Raw genomic sequence first — 20,258 nt, forward strand, 5'->3', positions numbered from 1 at the left:
GAAGCATAATCTCGGTGCCGACCGGGGCCCGAGGGTGTGGGCTGGGCCTGAGCCGCCTTTTTAACTGAAATTGTGTCTTGGGATGAGGGGGGAGGTTTACTCACGGTACGTTGACCAAGTGGGATGTCCTCCTCTTGACCGGATTCAAAACCTACGATGTCGGCCGGCTCCAGGTTCTCTTCTGTTCCCATGGCCTCGCCAGCCTCTTCGTCCGACTGTTGACCGAAGATGTCCGAATGGAGCTTGTGTGCTGGCTCTGCATATCGCGACATCGAGCCCGACGGTCGTGAAGAGTTTTCTTGGAGTAGAAAGCCTGGCACGCGTCACAGTCTTGTGCTCTGTGTTCGGGGGACAAACACAGGTTACACACTTTGTGTGAGTCGGTGCGCTGGTATTTCGCGTGAAACCGAGGGCATAATTTAAAGGGAGTTTGTTCCACCGACTGCAGGTCGACCCGATGCGGGTAGGCCCAAAGGCCTTCCACGAACCTTAATACGATACGCAATAGAAATGGAGACGCGATCGAAACAATACCGTCAAGGGTGAGTATCTTGCGCGCCAAGGGAAACCCTAAGGAAACGGTGTCGAACCGGAGTGCAACGATATACATCCGAACTCGATGGCGGAAAAAAACAATCTAACAATGGAGTCGATGGCAATGCGCACTATCACGAAAAGGAGGAGTCACCTACCTCGTGACTGGAAAGATTTCTTTGAAGAAAAACAACTTGCAAACATCCAGACCCAACACTAGATGGCAGAAGTATGCAAAGCATGTGATCTACAGCTCAAATGCCTCGAACAGGCAATAAACCCCGACTCTTGGTACTGAAGTAGGACTGGTTCTATAGCCCGTTTGAGTAATAGAGATTCCACTTCTTTTTGAAGCAAGTGCTGGTGGTCTGGTGACAATTTGTGATATTGAGGTGGAATGTTTGGAGGGTTGTTGGTAAGCTTCAGGCAATAACCATGTTGGATAATTCCAATCACCCATTTGTCGGTTGTTATTGATTACCAAAAGGGGAGAAAGTCTTGAAGTCTTCCTCCGACAGGTGTGGAATAGTCGGAGGGAAGTGTGGGAATGTCACTGCTTATTTGGGAAAGGGGAATTTTGGGGTGTGGTGTTTTTACCTCTGCCCCTGGGACTATTTCCCCTATAGCCTCCTCTGAAAAATCCTCTAGTAAAAGATGATTGGGAATAATTTTTGAAAGAGGAAGTATTTTGGTATGTCCCAGAGGACTTGGACCATCCCCTATAAAAGGAGCACCGAAAGGAAACTCTTTTTGAGGGAGATCGAAGCGCTCCCATAGATTTTGCTACATGGGTGTCTTTTTTATTTTTTCGAGCGCTTAATCAACTTCAGGGCCAAAAAGAGGTTTCTTGTCAAAAGCGATGTTGAGAATGGATTGCTGGACTTCAGGTTTAAACCCTGAAATACGTAACCAAGCATGTCTCCGGAGAAGGATGTGAGTATTTACCTCTCTAGCTGCAGTGTCAGCCGCATCTAGAGCGCATCTAATTAAAGTGTTGGAAATTAGTTTACCTTCTTGAACTAAATCCTGAGTTTTGGCCTTATGGTCATCTGGGAGAAATTTCATCTCAGTGGGCCTTTTCATATCTTGCTAGGAGACCTTGGGTGTTAACAATACGCCAATGATTAGCTGCTTGCGCAGCTACACTTTTGCCAGAAGCATCAATCAGTTTTGACTCTATCTGGGGGAGGAGCATCCCCAGACACTTGAGTATAAGCTCGCTTTCGAGCATTGGGAACTACTACAGAGTCAAGTGGTAACTGACCCTTAATGAAAATAGGGTCTGATGGGGAAGGTTTGCATTTCTTATCTACTCTAGGAGTGAGGATTCTAGCATGTACAGGATCTTTAAATATGTTGTTTGTGTGCTTCAACACACCTTAAGAATAGGCAGTGTTTGCCTGGACATATGTGTTCCTAGAGTTTCAAAGAGAACATCCTCCTCTAAGGACTCTTTATAGAGCTCCACCTCATGGTACTGTGCAGCTCTAGCAATGGGCTCCTGCTTTGACAGATTGTCATTAGGTAGAGATTGTCTGGCAGGGTAAAGATCTGGGTTTGTATCCTCTGGAAGATCAATTGTATAATCCATCCAAGGATCTAATGGTAACTGTGTGTCATCGTCACCAGTATCACCTGCATTAGGGTGAGGTAGAGGAGACTGATGAGGTGTAAAGGTTCAAGTTGTGGTGGAGAGGGAGGAGGAGATGGTAGTGTGTGGAAAGGACTAGTACCCACATCTTTCCTCTTCAATGGAATCTTATAAAAGTGGGCGTCATCAGAAGCTTGTGTTTGGGATGGAGGTTTAGCGTGAATATGCCCTGTGTAAGGATTGCTATACAGTTTTTTCTGTTTCGGATCCAACTTAGGCGGTACAATGTCTATGTTTGGATCCGGTTGCAGTACGGGCAGTTCTTTCGTTTTCGGCGCCAAAGCTTTTGGTGGAAAGTCCTTTCGGCGTTTAAGGGCTCAGCTCTGAGGAATGTTTCTTTGGTTTCGGTGTCGAAGATTTCGGCTCCGACCCCATTTTATGCTTAGAGCCCGAATATTTTGGCTCCGAAGCGGGTTTTGGTCGACTCGGTCCAGAGCTGGAAGGCTTGTCAGAGTGTTTCAGTGCCGAGCCATAAGGCAGAGCGTTAGACACCTCTTCTCGGTGCCGACCTTGGCCTGAGGGTAGGGTTGATGCCAAAGCCTTAGATTTTTTAGAGAATAACGTGGGGTGGGGGTTCTTCTGTACTGATGTCCCCTTGTCCCGGCGGCACATGGTCGTCCTCGAGGACAATCTGCAACTCTGATTCGGGGTCAGACGCCACTGAAGCCTGTTCTTCGGCCGCTGAGACCTCCTCTTGCTCAGATTCTCCGTCGAAAAGAGATCCAGTGTATCGTTTAACTGCTGGCGCTGCATCTCTCGACGTCGAGCCAGGCGATCATGGAGAGTTTTCTTTGATCTGAAGGATGGGCATGCGTCGCAGTCTTGTTCTTTGTGCTCTGGGGACAAACAAGTTACACACCTGATGTAGGTCCGTATGCGGATACTTTGCGTGGCACCGGGGGCAGAATTGGAACGAGTTCGTTCCATCGACAAGGAGCTGGACCAAAGTGGATAGACTGGCAGGCCACCCGCAAAATTCCAATCGAAATGGAGATTTCTTGATGGTCGAGTCGAACCACGGAAAAAAGGAAGCGTGTTTGAAAACAAATCCATTGAGGGTAGAGTGGATTGCGCACCGAGGGGAACCACAGGACCGATCCCGAAACGGAGTGCAGCAATACACGTCCAAACCCAATGGCGGAAAAAACAATCTAACAATGGAGTTGATGCCCATGCACACTATCACTGAAAGGAGGAGTCACCTTACCTCGTGACTGGAAAAACTTTTTCGAAGAAAAACAAGTTGCAAACATGCGGACCCAAAACTAGATGGCAGGAGTATGTAAAGCATGTGATCTAAAGGTCACATGCCTCTAACACATTGCAATATGTCCTACCCAGAGATATAACCACAATACACACAATATTGTTCTAATAGAACACGTAAGTAGCACAAATACACAGTGGTCTCCAGGGGAGACCAAATCATATACTAAGATAGTGGATAACAAACCATGAATTAAGTGGAGAATGGACCCAGAAGATGTAAAAGAACTGGGGACCCAAGAAACCACCCAAGGTGAGAATCTAGGAACCCCACGGAGGTCGTGTGCAAGGTAGGAACACAACCGCGTGCTCAATACAAGTCAATGGGTAAGTCACTGTTTCCAGTTTTAAAGAAAAAGGACCCTTATTAGCGTACCCGGTGGAAGATGGAAGGTTGGAGAGTTAACCCACTCGTTGTTACCCCAGGAACCAGGATACCTACACCAGGAAAGGCGGGTGCATAAGTACGAATTGACGTCGAAAACCACCCTAGACCACAATGGACGACTTCAGGGAAGACGACGCTGGCAGAGAAGGCGAAAGAGTCTGCTGGAACCCAGAGGTGGATTCAAGTTGAGGTACCTGCAAGCAGAGGGGACAGATTATATGCCACTCAGGAATGACCAGGAAGCACGCAAGACTAATGCCCACCGATGTCGGGATGCAGGGGAGTTGACGGTGACAGTTGCAGCTGTGCGGACCAGGCTATGCTGTGGAAGACCAGGAGCAGTTCATGAGCTGTCCCACGTCAGGTGTCAAGAGCCATGGGGTCAGTGTCCGTCAGGAGAACCAACAAGCCTTGGCAACGGCAACCAACGTAGTCATCGAAAAAGGTGCAGTGTTGGGATCAGCAAGGTCCAAGTGACTCACCACAAGCAGGTAAGTCAGAGCAGGCCCCAAGCAAGCAGAGGAGCCCACTGGATCCAGAGAAGACCCTCAAGAGGACCCACAGGCCGGAGGCTCAGGAGTCGTATGAGGACCTTGATTAGCTCACCAAGGGATTAAGGCCAACGGTGCAAAGGATGCGGCACAGGCGAAGATCTTGGAGGCTGGAGCTTCTTGGAGACCGAAGATCTCTGGGGGAGAGAGTCATAAGCCTTGGCAACGGCAAGTCTATGCAGTGCACAGGGGTACTGATCCAGCGGTTCTGACGAGGGAAACTGGCTTCAAACTTGCTGTGAAAACAGCACAGGCCTTGTGGGACTTGCAGAACCACTACCTGTGTTGCTGAACCTGTTAGAGTCCATAGGACCTCAGGATCAGCAGACCGGTCAGCTTTGTTGCGGTGCCTGCAGATACAGGGAAGTAACTCCTTCACTTCAAACGAGATTCCTTCGGGTGTCTTGAATGTCCACAGGCTTAAAGAAGAACCTGTATGGAGCATGGGCACAGATGACACAGAAGACTGGCAGGACAACGCGACGAGGAGCAGCAGGAGCCTTCCTAGTTGCAGTATTGGTTCCCAAAACGAAGTCCAAAGTGCCTAGACGGTTGAAGATGAAGTGGTTTCAGATCTGAATCTTGTCCCATGACGAATCTAGGGACTCACCCACAGGTAAGCCCTTAAGTACCCTAAGGAAAGGGTTGTGATGATTCAGGGGTCCCTTCCAGAGGAGTGGCTGGACAGTGGGGAGAATACTCCCAAGTCCTTTGTCCGGTTTCACTCCAGAGCAGGGGCCAATGACTCCCTGAACTGGTTTGAACTGGAGTATGCAAGGAGGGCACCCAATGTGCCCTTCAAGCAGTTTGTTGTGCTGGCAAGCGCTCCCACCATGTCAAAATACACCAAATTCTGTCTGGGATGTGGTGTCACCGCCCTATGACAGAATATCTTTTGTTCTGCCTTCCCATGCTCGAACTTGGCTCAGCAGCAGGATGGCAGAATTGTGTCTCTGGTCGGCAGCAGCCATAGTTTGCTGTCTGGATGTAGAAGACTGGTACCGGGATCACTGAGGGCCTCCCAGAGGAGCTTTACTATGCATGGAATCATACCTCCAACACTGTTTGACTCCAACACGTTTGATACCAAACATGACAGGGTTAGTTACAGCCAGTTTAGGGATAGCCATCACGTAATGACGCATGGCCACTCTATGTATCGTAATGGCCTATGCACTTACAAGGAGAATGGGCTCCGTAGGTTGTAGGGGTGTACTGCTCATGCAGGGGCACCCTCATACTTAGAACCGAGCACCCTGCCTTCAGGAGTGAAAGGCCAATCTGGGGTGTACTCACAATGTCCAATTTAGGGAAGAAGCTCAGAGACTGGCGTCCTGATTAGCAGGATCCCTGTCAGACTAGTCAGAAAAACATAGCAACACCAGGCAAAAAGTGGGGGAAACCATACAGAAGGATCCTACCTTCCTACACCAGTAATCAATAAATTCGAGGGTAACTGTGCAAAACCTTGCCAATGTTTATATTTCCTAAAATAATCACAGACCAGAACTAGACACACAGGGGCTGAGTAGAAGCCCTTTAGAGCTGCTGCTGAGTGATATCAGCCACCAGTACAGTTTAGAGAGGAGGGGGTGTACAACTTTACAACCTTTGAGAACAGCTTGGAGTCTGACGGAGGCCACATCGCAACGTCAATGGAATGATGCATTGCGGGTACTTGAGAAGGTACAGTATCTAATTAGTGCATTACCAAAGTTTAAGCATTTTGGGATCTAGTGGAGGAAAATGATCATTCCTAACATTATGAATACCACAGATCTCCCTTAATAAGAAACCAGTTACTTACCTGTAATATATTTATGCTGCTTGAATTTCTTATAGAGTAACATGGTATGTAGAATTACCCCTTCTAGTGATAAGGTCCAGAAGTGTTTTTGTGTTTTTCTATACTTTTCTTATTTTGTGAGTCGGTGTCGAGTCCATGGATGACATTATTCGTAATCCTACAATGGCCATGTGTATGCTCACCATCTTAGATTTCTTGAAGGAGTAGAAGCAAATAGGTTTCTAAATTCGACTTGTCTCACAATAACCTATTTAAGTGACAACGTCTATACAGTAATACCTTGTGAAAGTAAGCTCTGAGGACCATGGGGCTGATCTGTATATTTCTTGTATAAAAACATTGGCTAGGAAGGTCATAGTAGCACCTTTCATTTTGGTTGAGTGTGGCTTTGGTTTGGGGAGCAAATACTTGTGGTCTAGTGAATACCACATATCAATTGTTTGCATCCCCCTTTTATTTTATTAATCCGCCTTTTATATTGTTTTCCATTTGCAATTGCTAGAAATGTTATATGTGACTATTGTACATACATAATGTTGTTTTTACTGTTCTGTGTATCTGATAGAGACATCTAGCTGTTGATTCCTTACCTTTGAAGACAAAGTCTTCTTCCTCCGTATCAAAATCGTCAAGGTCATGTAAGAACACCACAAGAAGCACAAGTTGTAGAAGCGTGCTTTTCCTTCACCACGTGCATCACGCGCCGAAATGGAGGAGTCTCGGCAATCAAGCAATCAAAGCCCCACTCCTCTGAGCAGGTTCCTGGGTCGGCTCTGCCCTACTTTCCAGGGCTGGGAGCGACCCCCGCCGAATTAAAAGCATTCTCTGACGCCATGTGCGCCATATTTGGGCGGCCTGACCCTGTCGGGTCACCTTTGGGCCCAGCCGGCTCAGTTGAAGGAGTCCTTGTGGGCTTTGCGCCTCTGGTTCTGGCCCCGACGCCATGGGATTCTCTTTGATCCGTTCCTGTATCCGGACTGGCACCGGTCGCAACACTCAGACTGTTCGACGTAGAGACCATCAGTGTCGCAGCCGCTGCCTCCCCATTGTCATTCCAGACAACAGAACTGGATGGGCATTCACCGATGCCAAGACCAGTCCAGACAGAGCCGTTTGGCTCCGCGCCGTGCACTTTGTCCTATTCTGAAGGGCTAGGAATGGATGATGACTGGGAGGGGCAGCAGGATCCCTTAGAAATCACACCTCCAAATGAAGAGCTGGAGTGGTATGAGGACCTGGGTAATGCGAGCGTCCTGGATATCTTCTCAGAGGCTGGCATGCTGGCTAACCTGGCTACCGAGGAGGGGGCTGCTGTTGCAATGGTGGTGCATAGGGCTGCGTAGGTTTTGGACCTGCAGCTTCCTACGGAGGCAGTAAAGACTAATGCCTTGACAGAGGCCCTGCACCCAGTTGTCTCCACCTTGGGAACCCTTGCTGCCTTTCAACGAGGCCTTAACCAACATTCTACTGGGCACCTGGTCCAAGCCCAGCACAGGGGCTCCTGTGAATTGAACCATTGGAGGCCGCCACCGCCCTGCACCTGACGACCCAGCTTTCCTCTCCGCCCATTCCACCCTACAGAGCTTGGCGGTCCAAGCCTCTACTTCCCGTGGTGCGGTCCCTTCCTCACCACTGGAGGGGGAAGTTAAACGGCTGAACAGCTTTGGTAAGAAGATCTTTTCTTCCACCAGCCTAGCATTATTAATAATTTGGGAGCAATTCTTTTAATGGCATTTGACCGCAACAGTTCTTGCACCTTTGTCTCCAGGACTTGTAACTGGTCCTCTTTGATGAGCTGGTGCTTTGGAGGCTTTCTTGGTGACTTTTGAATTTTCCACAACTCAATTTTATTGTTGACAGCCGATACAGGTTTGGTGTCACGCGGAACACCAGCAATATACAATTAACAACAATGCTGATCTCAACATTTTCAATAATATATCTGTGTTCATGTAGTAAACACGCTTGAAAACAACTCTTAACAACAAGCAATAGGGCCTTGCCAATATCACAGAAAGCACCCAGAGATCTAGGACATGCAGGTCCAATCCATTCAGTATACAAGCAGGTACGGTCCACATCTATATCACAACACAGTCATCCCAATATCTCCTCGACACCAGAAGCAGAGGAGGGAGGTTCCAAATCTAGTCCCCCTGTAGTCCTCCCACCTCTTCCATATTTTATAGTGTTTCTGGGGGCACCCTCTCGCTACGAAAACCGGACTCTCCAGACCCATGTAGGAGTCAAGGCCCTTCATCCATATTGCAACAGATGGCGGATACCCTGGCGATATCGCGCTTAGCCAACGTGAGGCCAAGAAAGAGCAAGTGGCACTTATATCTATTACCGCCCAATCCCTCAATAATATGAAGCATAAGCAGTTGTGGCGAGAGCTGGATATCCCATCCCAGGAACTCCGATAGACACGTAGCCACCCCCCTGCAAAACCTCGATAAGGTCGCGCACTGCCATACTGTATGAAAGAAAGTACCCTCAGCTGCCCCACAACGCAAGCAGCGAGGGGATGCGATTAGCCCCTCCGCCACAGCCTATGCCTAAAATAGACCCGATGCAGGTACTTGAATTGAATAAGTGACAGGCGGGCCACGATCGCCGCGCTGCGTGGGGATTCCAGCGCTTCCACACAGACATCCTCGTCAAAGGGACCCAAGTCCAGCTGCCAGGCTTCCAGAGTTTTATGTAGTGTAGTGGGAGTATTATTTTGGAGTGTGTGATAAATGTTGGTTATTTTGTGGTTCCCCAAGTCTCCCATAAAGACCTTAGCTACTAAAGGGTTGACATCAGGTAGATCTTCTTGTTGCACTGGAAATGGGGGAAAGAGCATGCCGCAATTGCAGGTATCTATAAAATTGTGAGTGGGGCATAGCATACTCCGTCTGGAGTTCCTGAAATGACTTCATGCTCCAACTGTGGATTGCTGCGCCCACTGTGTCTATCCCAATGGCCTCCCAGCCCCGAAACCCAGCCAGCTACTCCAATTGTGGCAGCTGACCATTATGTCACAGGGGGGTTTCTTTTGTCAATTTACCCCACCAACCCATTGTGCGCAAGGCTCATTTCCATATCACGAAGACCGTTGTGGTCGCTGGCGGCAGCACCTTTAACATCGGGCCGGAATACAAGACCATGTGTAAAGACATGGCTCCCATCAGCCAGCGCTCCACAGCATATACCGGGTCTCTCTGGTCTCTGTACCACCAATCATTGAGGACGAGTATGTGTGCGGCCGCATGATAGGCCTGAATATCTGGGGTGACAATGCCACCACAATAGGTGGATTGAAAACAGGTCAAGGACGCGCGCTGCTCCACGGCCCAAAAGAAAACGAGCAAGAACCGCATTGAGCAGGGGAACCAGGACGGCCGTATTGGATAGGGGTAATTTTGAAGTTGGTATAGTAGGCGGCGCAATGATATCATTTTAAATATGGCAGATCTGCCAAAAGGGAAAGAGGTAGATGAGACCACACACAAACCTGGTCTCCTGTCTGCACCCATAAGGGAGCCAGGTTTCTGTCCCAGGAAATAAAGTGAGATGCGGATAGGAACACCCCCAAGTATTTTAAACCATTGGGAACTACTGTCACCTCTCGAGACCATGTACCCAGCCGTTCTCCCCCCCACGCAAGGGCCACAAATACGATTTGCATCGATTCATGTAAAGAACAGAAATTTCCCCAAACATCTACACAATCCTAAGGAGTCACGGGCCAGTCCTATTGGGTCGGGTTAGGAAGAAGAAAACGTCATCTGCATAGAGAGCTATGCGATCAGAGACCTCCCGCAACCACTCAAAGCCACGTACCTGGGCATCAATCCTCACCCACGCTGCCAACGGCTCCATGGCCAATGCAAACAAGTATGGGGAGAGGGGACAACCCTGACGGGTACCCCGCCCTACAGTAAAACTACCAGAGATGGAATCCGCGACCCTGACTGATGCTGAAATGTCAGTACATAGGAGATGTATGAGGGTTAATGGGCAGGGGCCAATGTTTAAGCGACTAAGCAGAGCAAAGAGGTATACCCAACAGAGCAAATCAAAGGCATTATCCATGTCGGCGAGGAGTAGTGCCGCAGGCTCCCCAAGTTTGTCTACAGCAGCAATTGCGTTATGCGTGTGACGTACATTATGTTGTGTAGCGCCGCTGGGTTTAAATCCCACCTGATCAGGATGTAGAAGATCCGAAATGTGAGGGACTAAGCGGTTTGCGATCTCCTGGCCCAAAAGCTTAGCCTCCACGTTAAGGAGCGAGATCAGGCGATATGACAAGTGAAGGCGGTCGGCCTGGTTTGAGGAAAACTACTATTTCCGCATGTCTCCAGTCTCGCGGGAGACCGCCGTCATCAACTGCGGCGTTAAGAGCCATGAGGTATGGCTCCATGAGCTGGGACTGATTGTGTTTAAGGAATTCGCATGGACAGCCATTTGGACCGGGCGCTTCAATGCGGTTTGCAGCTCCTTGATCGACAGTGGGGCGTTTAAGACTGGTGGCTTTTGAATTTTGTATAAAATCAATGCAGTAACCATGGAATATTATATTTACAACCCACTTGCCATGGTAATGGACTTCGAGCTGTTTAGAAAGTTGAGGAACGGAGGCAGATGTCTTTCAGTTTCAATCCCTTGCTTCTCCTGTATCCCAAAAAAAGACTCTGTTGCTGCTGTTGCCACTTAAGAGGTCCTAAGAAATGACCTTGCTTGTCTTTGCACCTGTGTACCAAACACATGTCTGCCCTAACATCTCCTGTCTGGAGAAATACCCCTCTTGAATGAGAATCTGTGTACCAGGAAGGCCTCCATACCCTTTGCGCTCTTATTGGCTTTCTTAATTTCCTCCATAACTGGTCCACTCCTGTGCCGAAGTGTTGAAGGGGTACTTCCTGTCACAGATATGTACATGATATTAGAATGTACTGCTGGTTTAAAGCCAAAGATGCATAATCATGCATGCTTCCTGAGTACCATACCTATTGCCAGTTGTTTAATTGCTGTAGCTGCAGCATCTAGTGCGAACTTGAGGCAGGAGTTAGCAATGCGGTTCCCTTCTTCGACTAAACGTTTTGCCCTCTTAAGCAATGCTCCCTCTAATTTCTTTCCTCTGTGTGCAGTAGTGCAAGATCTCTGTGCGCTGCAGCCAAGGCTGTGTGCGCCAAGTATGCGAGTGCAGCCTGCGAGTATATAAATCCATGGCAATTACCACTCAAAACTTTTGTTTGCAATGAGATAGAGAACAGGTGCATTTCACACATATAGCTCTAATTAACAGGGTCTTGTGACAGTTTTGCACTGTGGAGACAGATCATCATGACATTGTTTATTCAAATTGCACCTATACCCCAGGCTTAGAAAAAGGACAAGACTCAGAAGGGAGCACCATTAAAAGATTTTACTGAATATTCTTGATTGGAGCACTGATCATTTGGTGGGGGATTGCTGGAAGACTATACTAGAGAATATAGATTTAGCAAGTTGACAATTACATAACAGTTACGTTTTGATGTACAACGTGATGATTCATGTCTTTGCTAAGGGGAAGTGTGAGAAATATGCCCATCTAGGCCAAACACAGACTGTGGGAAAGGGTGGCTCAGACAAGTCAAGTGCCATCACTAGATGTGTGACACATTTGCTTCTTTTGTTGATCCATGCTATTCTTCCAGTGCTGCTAAATTATATCAAGGTCAACTTTGCTATTTAAGAAATAGACCTTTGTCATCATCAGCATAATCAACTGATTCTCCTCCAGTCTAGTTCTTGATTTAGACTTGATAGTGTTCAAGTACTGAATCCTGGTTCACAGTCTGCACTTGATGACTGAAATGTTGGAACATGGCTGACAAGCCACATAATGCAAAGCATGCTATTGGTTGGGCAATCAAGAAAGGCAGGTGGTATAAGTCAATATCACTCAGCAGATCTGAGAAAGAAAAGATAAAATGTAGTTCTTGTATACATTTATCAGGATACTCCGTGAAAAAATATTGAGCATTATCTCACATTCATTTCATTTTTTATAGATCTACTCAGAGACGTTTTAACCCATAGGCAAAGTGGGCTCTGGCCCGGGACCCCAGCTTTTCAGGGGGCCCCCTGAGAGAGCCAGCTCGGTTCTACGGAGTCTTGCTCTAGTGACCTAGAATAATTCTTACACAGATTGTAATGGACTCTCACACATCACCCCTATTCAAAATAAATGAAAGGAAAACAGTATTTGAAACAGACATTTTGCAGAGAAATGATGCGTTTACGTTTAATTCTTTCAGATCAAAGCAGAACCTCACATATTCATATGTCACAGATAATATTTGCAGTACTATTAGTGAACTGCTGCGGTGTTACAATATTGAAAACGCATCTCACTATCCCTAAATATTAGATGTACACACATTTAGAATATGGACCAGTGAGTCTGTCCACTGTCAGTGGCCTGGCCAAAGAGGGCACGAAAGTGCTGAAAGTGGATCATAAATTCCAAGTTGTTCCGAACAGCGGCCCACAATATTCTTTTGGACCAAGGCCCCCAGAATTCGTATGATGTCCCTGCTGCCACCCTCCAAGAAGAACATAACATCCTCTCTTTGTTTTAGCATCAAGAGTTACCACCAGGCAAGTAGAGCACCATGTCATTTGGATACGGATGCATGTCTCTTTAGAAGGGGCCTTGCACAATCCCTTAATCTAGGACATCCTTATAGGTTTTTATTTGCTTTGTCTTGTGGCTGCTTGAAAAATCTCTGGGATGTATTATATATTAGTCTATTTATCATGTTCAAACTACCCGTTACTCATCTTGTTCAAAGTATCCTGGTGAAAACAGGTCAACTATTTCCAGTAGTTTAGTGGAGGTTCCTGTTCTTTGAGTGATGGCTTGACGCCTCCATCAGTTTGTGGATCCTATCAAAGTATCTAAGGTCAGTTATCTAGGTGCTCGAATGTGTTAGCAGCAGCTGTCTCTTCAATCTTAGACTCTGCCAAAGTGACACAAATTGAAAGAGTTACATTGAGACTTGTAGTGTTAAAGTCAGACTTGCATAGTTGCCATCTGTGCATGCTTCTGTTAAAACCCAGGCTCCTGCAGCAGGCGCAGAATGCTATCAATCAATCAATCAAGAAATTTGTATAGCGCGCTACTCACCCGGAGGGTCTCAAGGCGCTGGTGAGGGGGGGGCCTGGGGGGGGGGGGGGGGGGTCCGCTACTGCTCGAACAGCCAGGTCTTGAGTTGCTTCCTGAAGGAGAGGTGATCTTGGGTGAGTCGGAGGTGGATGGGGAGGGAATTCCAGGTCTTGGCTGCCAGGTAGGAGAAGGATCTTCCTCCCATGGTGGCTCTTCGGATGCGTGGAACGGCGGCGAGGGCGTGGTTGGTCGATCGTAGTTGGCGGGTGGGAGTGTAGAAGGTCAGGCGGTTGTGGAGGTACCTGGGGCCTAGGTCATGGAGGGCTTTGTGTGCGTGGGTGAGGAGGCGGAACGGGATTCTTTTGCTGACGGGGAGCCAGTGCAGGTCTCTCAGGTGTCCGGAGTTGTGGCTGTGGGTGTCCAGGATGAGTCATGCGGAGGCGTTCTGGATGCGTTGGAGTCTTTTCTGCAGTTTGGCTGTGGTTCCGGTGTAGAGGGTGTTTTCGTAGTCTAGTCGGCTGGTGACAAGTGCCTGGGTGACCGTCTTCCTGGTTTCGGTGGGGATCCATCTGAAGATCTTTCGGAGCATGCGTAGGATGTTGAAGCATGAAGACGAGACGGCGTTGACTTGTCTGGTCATCGACAGGGAGGAGTCCAGGATGAAGCCCAGGTTGCGCGCGTGGTCCGTTGGTTTGGGTGCGCTGCCGAGGGCCACCAGGAGTCGTCCCAGGCGGATGGTGTTGATCCAAGGATGAGGACTTCCGTCTTGTCTGAGTTCAGTTTCAGGCGGCTGTTCTTCATCCACTCGGCTACTTCTTTCATCCCTTCGTGAAGGTTAGTTCTGGCGGTGGCGGGGTCGTTGGTGAGGGAGAGGATCAGCTGGGTGTCGTCGGCGTAGGAGATGATGTTGAGGCTGTGTTGGCGTGCGATGGCTGCGAGGGGGCTCATGTACACGTTGAAGAGGGTGGGGCTGAGTGATGAACCTTGCGGTACGCCGCAGATGACTTCGGTGGCCTCCGATCGGAACGGGGGGAGGCGGACTCTCTGGGTTCTTCCGGCAAGGAACGAGATGATCCACTCCAGTGCCTTTTCTTGGATTCCGACGTTGCTGAGGCGTTGAACCAGGGTGCGGTGGCAGACAGTATCGAACGCTGCGGAGAGGTCCAGGAGGATGAGGGCCGCTGTTTCCCCGTTGTCGAGCAGGGTTTGGATGTCGTCCGTGGCTGCGATGAGGGTGGTCTCGGTGCTGTGATTGGCTCGGAAGCCGGACTGTGAGTGGTCGAGGGATCCGTTCGTCTCGAGGAAGGCGGCCAGCTGTCTGCTGACGGTCTTCTCGATGACTTTGGCAGGAAACAGGAGTAGCGAGATGGGGCGGTAGTTCTTGAGGTCGGTGGGGTCTGCCGATGGTTTCTTCAGGAGGGCGCTGAGTTCGGCGTGCTTCCAGCTCTCCGGGAAGGTGGCAGTGTTGAAGGAGCAGTTGATGATGTCCCGGAGTTGGGGTGCGATGACGGAGTCGGCCTTGTTGAAGACGTGGTGAGGGCATGGGTCGGTTGGTGATCCGGAGTGGATGGTGTTCATCGTCCGAATGGTGTCTTCGGTGTTGACTGGGGTCCAGTTGCGGAGGGTGGTGGTGGGGGGCGTTGGTTCTGTGGTTGGGTGCGTGGTCTGTTCGCCGAAGCTGTTGTGTATGTCTGCGATCTTGTTGTGGAAGAACGTGGCGAGTGAGTCGCAGAGGTCTTGTGATGGAGTGATGTTGTTGTTTCCGGCGCTGGGGTTGGAGAGCTCTTTGACGATGCTGAAGAGCTCCTTGCTGTTGTGTGCGTTGTTGTCTAATCGTTCCTTGAGTGCGGTCTTCTTGGTGGTGTGGATCAGCTGGTGATGTTTGCGGGTGGCGTGCTTGAGGGCGGTCATGTTGTCTGTGGTCGGGTTCTTTCGCCAGGCTTTCTCGAGGGTGCGGCAGTTCTTCTTGGAGTTCTTGAGGTCGTCGTTGAACCACGGGGCTTTCTTGCGTCCGGGCCTGCTGTGATGGGTTTTCAGGGGTGCGAGGTCGTCGGCGCAGTTGGTGATCCATTGTGCGAGGTTGTGGGCTGCTTGGTTGGGGTCCGTTGATCTGGCGGGAGGGTTTTGGTTCAGTGACGCGGTGAGCTGGTCGGTGGTCATCTTGTTCCAGTTCCTGCAGGGAACCTGTTGCGGGAGGTGGTGAGTTGTGTTCTTTCTGAAACTGAAGTGGACGCAGCTGTGGTCTGTCCAGTGAAGTCCGGTTGAGTGGCTGAAGGAGATGTGCTTGCTGGAAGTGAAGACTGGGTCAAGCGTGTGTCCGGCGTAGTGGGTGGGGGTGTTCACCAGTTGCTTGAATCCGAGGTTAGCGAGGTTGTCCAGTAGGGTGGTGGTGGTGTTGTCGTTGTTGTTCTCCAGGTGGAAGTTGAGATCCCCTAGGAGGATGTAGTCGGCGGAGGGGAGGGCGTGTGGGCTGATGAAGTCTGCGATGTCTTCGCTGAATTGTGTGCGGGGTCCTGGGGGTCTGTAGATGAGGGTGCCTCTGAGTGTGGTCTTGGGGTCGGTGTGTATCTGGAAGTGAAGATGTTCGGCGGCTGTGAGGGTGTCTTCGGAGTTAGACGAGATGCGGATGGTGTTTTTGTGGACGATGGCGATGCCTCCTCCAGTCTGGTTGGCGCGGTCCCTCCGGATGATCTTGTAGCCGTCCGGGATGGCTATGGCGATGTCGGGTGATGAGGAGGCGTTCATCCAGGTCTCAGTGAGGAAGGCGACGTCCGGGGATGTGGTGTCGAGCAGGTTCCATAGTTCCACGGCGTGTCTGTGGACGGAGCGGGTGTTGAGCAGGATGCACTTCAGGTGGTTGCTGTAGGTGCTTGGCGGGTGTGGGTGGGTTGCGGGTCCGGATGCAGGTGAATTTGCAGGATTGGCAGGTGAAGGGTCCGTGGGTGCGTCCTGGGGTGGCTTGGTGGCGTCCGGGGAGGCGTCCGGTGTTGAGTGCGCCGAGGGTGGCGACGTCGTACGTCCGGCGGGTGGGATGGCATCTGCGGGGGCCAGGGTGTCTGGCGCTGGGCGCGGTCCAGGCGCGGACGGGGGCGCAGACTGACTTGCCTTTGGCGCGCCTTCGGCGCGCATAGGGCGCGCCCGCTGCGCGCACGCACGGACTCTGCCATAAGTGGAGAGTGGAGGGGGGCGGAGCGAGGAAGGAGCAGCTGGGAGGCGGGAGCGGGGTGGCAAGTGGGGAGGGGAGCGATGCGAGTAGAGGCTGAAGGAGCAGGGGTGGGGCCGCGGGGGAGCAGCGGCAGGGAGCGGGGTGGGTCAACGGGAGCACGGAGAGGAGAAGACCGGAATTCAATCAAGGGCACAACAGTGGACAGGGGGCACAACAGCACGGAGAGAGCAAAAAGCAATCAGGGGCACGGAGAGAGCAGAATACAATCAGGGGCAACAGCACGGAGAGAACAGAATTACAATCAGGCACAGTAGTGAAACCAGGTGGGGGAACAGGGACACAACGGCACGGAGAGAGCAGAGTACAATCAAGGGCACGGAGAGAGCAGAATACAATCAGGGGCAACAGTCAGGGGCACAAGCATGGAGAGAACAGAATACTATGAATGCTGATTCAAGCAGGGAGCACACATCACCTACTCATGGGTTGGTCCATTGCTTACATGTCATTAGCCTGCTCCTGGTCCAATGTGAGATCCACATTCATAGCATTCAGTAGGCCTTTTTAAAGTAAAGCAGGTCTTAACTGATGCATTTGTCCAATAAAATGGAAAACTATTTTAAGGGAATTACTATATTTGTGGCTATATGCTACTTGATGTTAGTTGAATACATTTGGGATTTTCCAACAGTAACTGTCGACACCCACCTAAACTGGAGCAGGCTTTTGTAATGGTCATTTTAAAACTGACAGAGAAGTTTGGGAAGAAACTAACTCTACCCTACTCATTGTTCACTCACACTCAGTTCTGTGATCTGAGTGTTACACGTCTTTGTAGCAGGCACATTAACCCTTTGCTCTACTTTAGGGTGAGATGAAACTGCCACTAGACAAAACTCTGCTCTCTGCCCAGCAGGAGCATTAATAACCAGAGTTTTATTGGTACTTTTATTGTTGCATGACACCCAAGGAAATCTGTAGCACATGCTGTACAACGAAAAGCTATTTTGAACACAGCACCTCCCACCCCACAAGGTCATTGCCAGGAATGACTGCACCAAGTGCTAAATCCACACAGCAACAGAGCAATACCATAAAAAATCCTACATATGCATCATAAGTCATCATTTGAAACAAAAAACAAACATTTAAAAAATCAGTAAAAAAACAGCATTATTTACCTGAATCGAATACTGATCCTAAAACCCTGCAGTTTATTTAATTTTAGCAACCTCGAACAGGGGCCGTTCCATTATGAATGTATAGCGGGTGTGGAAGATGGGGAGGGGGTCACGGGGAGAGAGAAAACATGGCCTGCACTATAGGGACCGGCATGTTTACAGTGCATGTTATAAAAATGCTAGTGCAAAGCAGTTCTGATTCTACAGTGCGAACTGCTGTAGTTTGATAAGAAACAAGAAATTATTGTTTCTTGCAACATGTACGTCAGGCGCGCAATGCCTGTTGGGCTCAAAGAGCTTCAGCCCCCTACCCAACCCCTCAACCCCCCCAGCCCCCTTTCATGTGTGTCAGCTCGGGCTGAGACAGCTTCCTGGGCGCACACACACAGCCAGAATACTTCACAGGTCTTTAAAAGACCATTTGCTTGTTAATGAGGCTTTGTTGTTGTTTCACCCCTTCTTAGAGCACCTGCATCCCCACATTGCTAGAAGACAGTACTTTTCACGGCGTTCCCGTTTAAAATACAGTGGCTGGTGAATGGTCTAAATCTCTTGCTAAGCAGAGACGTGCACGCTTGTAAGACTGTCTGCACACTTGGAAAAGACCCTGTGCGCGCCCGCAGGAGCGTGCAGCTTACTGGGAACAATGCTGTGAAGTATTTTTTCTGGGAGAGGCAACTTAAGGTCCTCCATTCCTTACCAGTGCTAATGACCATGTCTACTCAGCAGGGTGTTCAAGTTAGCTATTCGATGTTGTGTGAAAGCTGCTCCCTCCCATTTTTCTGTGCCTATAATCTTGTGCTCTGTCTGGCAGAGGCCCCTTGAATGCCGAAGACATTGCCCTCTTCCTTGAAGCACTTACTTTGAGAAAGTCTAGCTTAACATGCCCCTATATGTACTTTGGCTCTTAAATGGAGGCCCTGTACTTCTTCACTATGAGCAGAGTGACTTCTTTAGCAGGTGCCAGCTTCAAGAATACCTCCTTGCCTTGCGGATCTTGCTCAGAAGCATTGTCAGAAACTAGTTTTTCTTGTACACTGGGCTGTGTCTCCCAAAGAGAAAGCATGTTTCTAGGTCCATTTCTACCCCAAAAGTACCAGCAGCTTTCTCGATCACCCTGTAATATGCGGATATGTCATCTGGAAGGGATGGTCTCAAGGGATACATATCTATCTCCTCATGCGGAGAACCTGCCGTAAAGTTTCTTCTTGTGGTATGTTGAAGCCTACATCTTTGCGGTCAGTATCGCTAAAGGTAAATTAATCTTTCCCCAGGTCTGTGTCTCACGCTATGTTGTATCTGCTCTACGCCTAGTACATTTTGGGCTTGTGCTTTTTAATCCCTAAAGCGTTATATTCTTTGTGAGGCATCATGTTTCCTCGAAAGCTATCTTCTTCTTTAGTAGCTTTATGTCTCAGTCTCCATGGATCTTTACCTTCGAGTGCACCATCCCCTACTTCCCTTTCCCCAATCCAACGTTCTTGGAAGTCAAGGAGCTCTTTCCCGGTAAGATGGTGAGTTTCTCTTGCTCCTTCGCCTGCGTGTTTTCTTGGCGTTGAAGGCTTGCTCTTTTGCGAGTCCATCATTTTGCTTCAAGGGTTGTGCTTCGGCGTATTTGGTGTTAGTTTGGATGTGTTGCCCTTGGACACATGCAGTGTTTTTTGGGCATGCAGCACAGCAGATTTAGGATCTTATCTATGGTATTCCTCGATCTCATATCAGTCCACAAGGTCAATGTCTGCGTTCCTGCTGAGCTTCCTGTGCCTGGACATTGCTGGAACAACCTACCTTCTCCATCGAAGAAGCAACCTTTCTCTTGTCCGATAGGCCCACTATGCCTGGAGCCGCCCAAAGTGCTAAAAAATGTTTGTCCCTGTGTATCAGAGTTTTCAGTTTGAAGCACGAGCACAGGACGCAGTCCTCTGACTTATGGTCTGTTGGGAGGAAGAACATACAGACTGGATGCTTGTCGCTCAGAGTAAACTTCCTATGGCAATTCCGTAAAAATGTTAAGAGCGTGCTCATAATCTGAGAAATCCCAAGGATCTCATAGGTTGACCAGATACCATTATCCAGATTTTGATTCTTCCTGACAAATCCTGTAAAACCTCTCTATCTTTCTGGTTTTCTTCAAGGCTGCTTTAAAATCATTTGAAGAAATTGTCTGGAGCTCTCACAAAGCACCTGCATAGCCAACAGTGGAAAAAAAAGAATCGGAGACAGTGGGAATGCACATGGGCATTGTGGGATTACGGTCAACATCATCCTAAAGCTCCAATTCGGTAGATACTGCCTGGCAAACTAAGAACAGTTTAGAAAAACAAAAAAAACTTCCAGACACAACCGCTAGCAGGCAGGATTTGTCAAGCATGTGAATTTATAAGAGATTTCAAGCAGCAAATACACTAGTCACATAAAAGGGCACACATTTCTTTAAATATGCAATTATCAGAACTCACTTCATGCCAAAGGTGGTGCTATGGAATCTGGACATAATGGAAGACTGTGTAATGCTAGTAAGCCCTAAAATTTCAGTGGTTATCAAACTAAGAATCTGATTGAATCTAATCATC

At 49.1% G+C, this 20,258-nt stretch overlaps 1 protein-coding gene across 2 annotated transcripts in view; it reads right to left on the reverse strand.

Moving 5' to 3' along the window:
- The window catches only part of WWP1 (WW domain containing E3 ubiquitin protein ligase 1), an 850,740-nt gene that overhangs the window by 379,277 nt on the left and 451,205 nt on the right, over positions 1-20,258 (reverse strand). The gene's annotated exons all lie outside the window — the stretch shown is intronic.

Source organism: Triturus cristatus, chromosome 5_1 (assembly GCF_964204655.1).
Source record: "Triturus cristatus chromosome 5_1, aTriCri1.1, whole genome shotgun sequence".
In the NCBI taxonomy this organism is placed as follows: domain Eukaryota; kingdom Metazoa; phylum Chordata; class Amphibia; order Caudata; family Salamandridae; genus Triturus; species Triturus cristatus.